Raw genomic sequence first — 6,000 nt, 5'->3', positions numbered from 1 at the left:
TTCCTTCTAGGCGACAGTGCATATGCCCTCCGCTCATTCATTCTTACCCCCTACCTCAACCCCTCAACACCCAGCCAAAGGAGGTATAACCGTGCGCACAAAAGCACAAGGAATGTAGTAGAACGGACCTTCGGCATCTGGAAGAGCAGGTTCAGATGCCTGCACAAGAGCGGAGGTGCAAGGCAATATACCCCCATCACCTGCTGCAAGATAATAGCTGTCAGTGCAATGTTGCACAACCTTGCGGTCAAGAAGGGCACAGAGGTAGAGTTATCTGACTACGAGGACCCTGACGATGACATTGCTGTGCCACAAACACAACCTGCCGGAGGGCCTACACCAACTGATGGCCGGTTCAGACGTGAGGAGATAACAGACAACTATTTCTGAGTGAGTACAGATGCACAGACACGTTATGTATGTGAAGAAAAGCAATTTTTAATTTTTGGTACAACGTTACAGCACTGATGTGCAACACATGAAAAGATAAACTACAATGTGGGGACAGGAAATGGGCCGGGTTGCCTCACCCACACTGGCAGTGTCATTTCTTGCTGCGCTTTGCAGACCCACTGGGATGCGGCTCCCCCCCTTCTGCATGTCCGGCTGACTCTGCGGAGCGCCTGGAGCTCCTGCGCGGCTCGGACACTGCGCTGGCCGGACTGCTGTGGCTGCTGCTGTCCCCAGCCTCGGCCACGTCCAGGGCAGGATTCACCACTGCGTTGGGAATGATGAGTGTCTCCATGGCACTGGTGATGCGGGCCATGCCCCTTGTCACCTCCGCAGTGTTTTGAGTGAGGCACTCTTCCATATTTGCCCCTCTGCGGCATAGCAGGGCTGTTGCTGCGGCAAGCCGGGTAATTGCCCGGTTTTGTACACGGGCATCCCTGCGCCTTATGTGCTCATGCTGGTCCATCTTGGCACACAGCTGTGTCATGGCAGTTGTCATTCGACCCATTCCTGTAGAAATTTCCCGTTTACTTGCCACTAAAGCCACAATTCCTTTTTTCAACTCCCCCATCTGCAGGTTATGTTGATGCAATTGCCGGTGGCAAGCGAGGATGGACTTGGCCTGCATCCGCTGTATTCGGACCATGCTCCCCTCAAGCCCTTGGAAGACGCTGCCCTCCCGTGATGGAATTGCACTGCTGGAAGTGCGTGGACGGGGGTGAACGGTGCTGGTCTGCTGGGTGGCCTGCTGTGCCACAGGTGTCACAGGTGTGGGTGCTGGTGCCTGAACCGCAGCTCCCTCCATGATGGACAATGGGGCCACAATACTCCTCCTGGCTGGAGCTGTGGCAGGTGCTGGCTGGGACCTTGTGGGTGAGTTCTCTGGTGAGAACTGCAATCTTGGGGACTGTGACAATTGGGGGGAGTGTGCAAATAAAAGGGCATGTCCTGAGTCATCCTCATTAACCATGGCAAATCGGTATTTTAAAATCGGTAAATGACATTTACCTACATCGGGCCCTTAATTTCTTGAGTGTTAGGACAGGTATCAAGGAACCTTTATTTCACGAGTTTAAGATAGTTCGCCGAGTTCCTGGGGTGGGAAAATCCTACAAATCTCTCCCAGGTGATTGTGTGGTTCTTAGCTTTAGATCCCCAAGATTGGTTCAGCACATATTGGAGAAGGTGGGCAATTGTTTCATCAAGAAGGATGACATTAATTGTGTCCCATTGAGATTTTTCTAGAAAACAGAAGGGATTATTCGACGTAGTGAGAGGAGGGGTGAACCAAACATGTGTGGCCAACATACTTTCCAGATACTCACTAGCAATCGATTTGATGCTTTAATTTCCATGGAAGAAATAGACTGACTTAAACCCCCAGGTGGCCCGATTCTAGCAGGAGTCCTAGGAACTAAGGGAACAATCAGGGCAGTCACAGACTCTCCCGACCTAGTCTAAACAGGGATGTCTCTGCCTCTGGTTCTGCCGATCACGGCCCTGCAGACGTAGGGAATACTTGTTGTTTTGGGATGGTTAAAACACTGGAGGTGAGGTCGAGGGATTCCATTACTACTTCCTCGGCCAAAACCCCCACCGGCATTTCCCAACAGCACAATAGTTCTCCCCACAAGTCAGTGGTTGTGGGCAATAGTAGTACAGGTACAACTGACCAACCTAACACCACCGTAAAACGGCAAGTACAGCCACCAATGTCTTTTTCTTTTTGGAACGTAGCGGGGTTGTCTACCAAAACTGTCTCAACTGACTGGGTAGTATCTATAGATAATTACAACATCTGATCCTTTCAAGAAGCCTGGTACTTGACTCCCATTTTCTTCTCAGGTTATCTTAATTTTTCCAAGCCAGCACTAGGGGACCAGAAAGGTAGGCCGTCTGGCAGACTCACATGCTGGGTTAGGCAGTCAGATGGATGTGTGGTGCAGGAAGTTTACATTGACAGTCCCGATATAATGGCATTGTGGTTACAAGTGGCTGGTGCGTTAGACATTCTGGTAATTAACCTCTATGGCAGAGGGTCGCCTGGGGGCAGAGCATCGACTGTAGTTGCCCACCTTGACAAGTTTTTAGATAGTCTGGGGGGTGGCTTCAACTTGATAATAACGGGCGATTTTAATTGCACCTTCGAGCCCCTCGACCATGAAGACGGTAACCTCGGTTTGGAAGAGCATGTACAATGGAACATCCCGCAACTAAATTTAAGCCCAATCAAAAAGTGGACTGAGGCTGCATTACAGCTCAAAGGGTTGTGTTTGGAAAGGGGACTTAGAGCAGTCAATGAGAGGACGCATTCAGATAGTAAGGGCACCCACACTTTCAATAATGGAACAAGAAGTAGTCGCATCGACTATATAATTCTCAATGTAGAAATCTGGTCTTTTATGTTAGACATGAAGGTACAGCAGCGGAAGGAAAGTGACCACAACCCGCTGATCCTAACCCTAAAGGTGCCTGGCCTATCTAGTAATGGCTCTAGGGCCGCTGAGGACTAGTTAGCAGAGGCCATACTTACCAATGATATGAGGAGAGTCAGATGGGCAAGGTTGGTGGACAACATGGTTGATGTGGCTGAGATAAAATCCCTGGTCAGTCGCTCACTCTCTATTTTGCATGATTGCGACTCCCAAGAGGCGGTAAGCCGCATTATCCCTGAGGTCCATAATGAGCTGTTCGGGAAGTTTAAACATTTCTTTATCAAACCCAATAAACAAATGAGGGCCATTAGTTGTAATGACCCTGTCATCTACCTACCCGTTTCTGATACCCGTGCATTGTTTACCTGCATCGATGTGGAAAATGTGCAAAAATCGATTCCACGAGGCCAGGCTCCAGGTCCAGATTGTGTTCCGGCTGACCTGTGTGTATCGGATCAAGAGAACTGGGTCCCCTATATAAAATACCTTGCAAATGCAGTAGCTAGTAGCGCACCCACTCCTGAAACATGGTCCGGCGCTGAAATTTTACCTATACACAAGAAGGCTGATCGTTCCCAACCAGGTAACTACACGCCAATTAGTCTTATTGATTCCATCCACAAAATAGTCGCAAGGCTTGTCTTAGTCAGAATCCAGGCTTGGATAGACGAAATGGACATTTTGTCCCGCCTACTGGCAGGGTTCTGTCCTCATATAAGCACCATTGACCAGGTGTTCAGGTTTGTTCTTGTTTATTGGTAGGTAGTCGCTTTTGGAGGTGGTACGATTTTCGCGGCCTTTGTAGATCTTAAGATCGCTTTTGACCTAGTTCCTCAAACCAAATTGTGGAATGCCCTTCAGGCTCTGGGAATGCCCTATGAATTATTGAGTATCCTGGTTAAAGTGCATGAATCAAATTATGCACAGGTTCGATGGGGAAAGCAGGGGAATGTTACCGAAAGGTTTGCGGTAACCAAGATGGTCCGACAAGGGTGTGTACTGGCCCCAACCCTGTTTTCACTCTTTATAAATAGGGTGGTCCAATACTTCACAACCCAGCCCACTGACGTTCCTATGCTGGCAGGAATGAAGATACCACTGCTCATGTTCGCGGTCGATGCCCTGCTACTTTCCAGGACTCAGAAAGGTCTGCAGGTAGCCCTGGAGCGTTTCGAGTTTTTTTGTCGTGAGCATGAGCTAGTGGTAAATGTGGACAAAATGAAGTTCATGGGGTTCCATTGGTCAAAGGCCGTGAGGGGGAGGATGTTTATAAATAATGTCCTCTTGGAGCAGACTGACACCTTCACCTATTTAGGGCTCACATTGGGTAAGAAACTTAGCTGGAAATCCCAGATCAACCTGCTGACACTCAAGCATTCCCAACTTGCAGGGGCATTGCAAAAAGAGCATAGGCTTTCCAAGACCAAGCCCATAGCCCCTGTGCTAAAGATATATAACCTTAAAATAGGTTCATCAGTGTTGTATGGGGCGGAATTATGGGTTTTTAATGATTTTAAGGATTTGACAACTGCCCAAAAAAAAATTTTAAGAGCTCTGATTGGCCTTCCGCAGTCTACTCCACTGAGGCTTTTATATTTGTATTTGAGCTGTAACAAAATTGCGGACCAGGCATGGTTTAGACTGGTAGCATTCTGGGAAAGGCGCTGGACCACTCTGGAGCTTACTCTTTATGCTCAAGCTTTTTCTGAAGTTAGGTCGCTGGGTTCTACAAAGAAAATCCCTTGGATAAAATACACTGACTAGCATGGGGTTGAGCAGCCTGAGGACCCCCTGTGAACCGGATCGGGCGTAGGGGGCTGAGGTGGTGCGCCGGAGCTGGTCCCTGACGAGAGGCTCATGGGGGTGTTGTCGGCCTGCTACCCTGCGAGGAGCCTTTCAGTGGAGGAGCGGTGCGGGACCTGCGATTGCCCCTGAGCGACGCTGCCGGCTGCCGCTAGATGCCTGGACTCTTGACCTGAGGTGAGCCGCGGCGTGGGGACCACCGGGGAGCAGCGCTGCTGGCCACGTCCTCCACTCTCCCCCCCACCCCCCACCCCCCTAGCAACAACACGGAGGACACTGTGAGAGCTCACAGAAAGCGGCTGACGGGCTACCGGCTCTGGTCTGCCGGCATGACTCAGCTGGCGGAGACACCCGGTGCCCCTCCCGGAGAGTTTATGTGCAGATGGACAGTGGCAGTGCCTGCACTGTGAGGCGGAGTTAAGTTCCTTACTTTGCAATGGCCATTAGACATTCCAATTGGGCATCCCTTTCCTACGGCGCATTAGCTCTGTGGCAGGTGCACTGTATGCAGTTGGACAATGTTGTATAAGGACAGGGAAGCTTTGTTAAAGCAGGCCATCACTTAGAAGGAGTATTTCATTGGGAAACTACTGACTGCGCCACTATAATTGACAGTGTCCTTGTCTGTGACTACAGCTCCTGGAATTTCTGATTTCCGAGGGCTTCGCCTTTACTGCACTGTGGGGCTGGAACTGTCCGGATTTTGCCCTCACTGTGTTGCAATGCTTGCAAATTGCTGCTGCGCCCATTCACTCATTGACCCCCTCTGTGAGAAGTAAAGAAGACAGTCAATCTAGACTTACCTGCCCCCACCTCCTGTGCTGTGCTGTGCCCACGGAGCTGGGCCATGGGGAAACCCCGAGGAAAGCAGTGGGGCGCCGCCTTGAACAGTGTGGAACCGGAGACAGATCGGGGACCGCGAGACCCGGCGGCTGCTCCTCCTGGGTCGCTCTCACAACACCAGGTGGAACAAATCCTGCAGGCCATAAGGGACACTAGAGCGGCCCTGCAGCAGTATAGCACAGGATTGGGGCTCTTGAAAGCCGATCATGCAAAGCTATCTGACAGGGTGCGACAGACGGAGATCAAGCTAGAGGAAATAGGGCCTGGACAGTGTAAGCTGGATACTCAAACAGGTGAAGTCCTGTCCCGGCTGCGGACTCTGGAGAAGCGAGCCGATGACACGGAAGGCCGCAATAGAAGGAACAAAGTTCGAGTAGTGGGCCTGCCAGAACGCATTGAAGGGTCTGACATGGTGGCCTACTTAGAGCGTTGGTTCCGGGACGTGGTCGCACCAGAAGGTCTGTCGCAG

The sequence above is a fragment of the Lissotriton helveticus genome, chromosome 5_1 (assembly GCF_964261635.1).
Source record: "Lissotriton helveticus chromosome 5_1, aLisHel1.1, whole genome shotgun sequence".
Lineage (NCBI taxonomy): Eukaryota > Metazoa > Chordata > Amphibia > Caudata > Salamandridae > Lissotriton > Lissotriton helveticus.
This window is presented reverse-complemented; position numbering follows the sequence as displayed.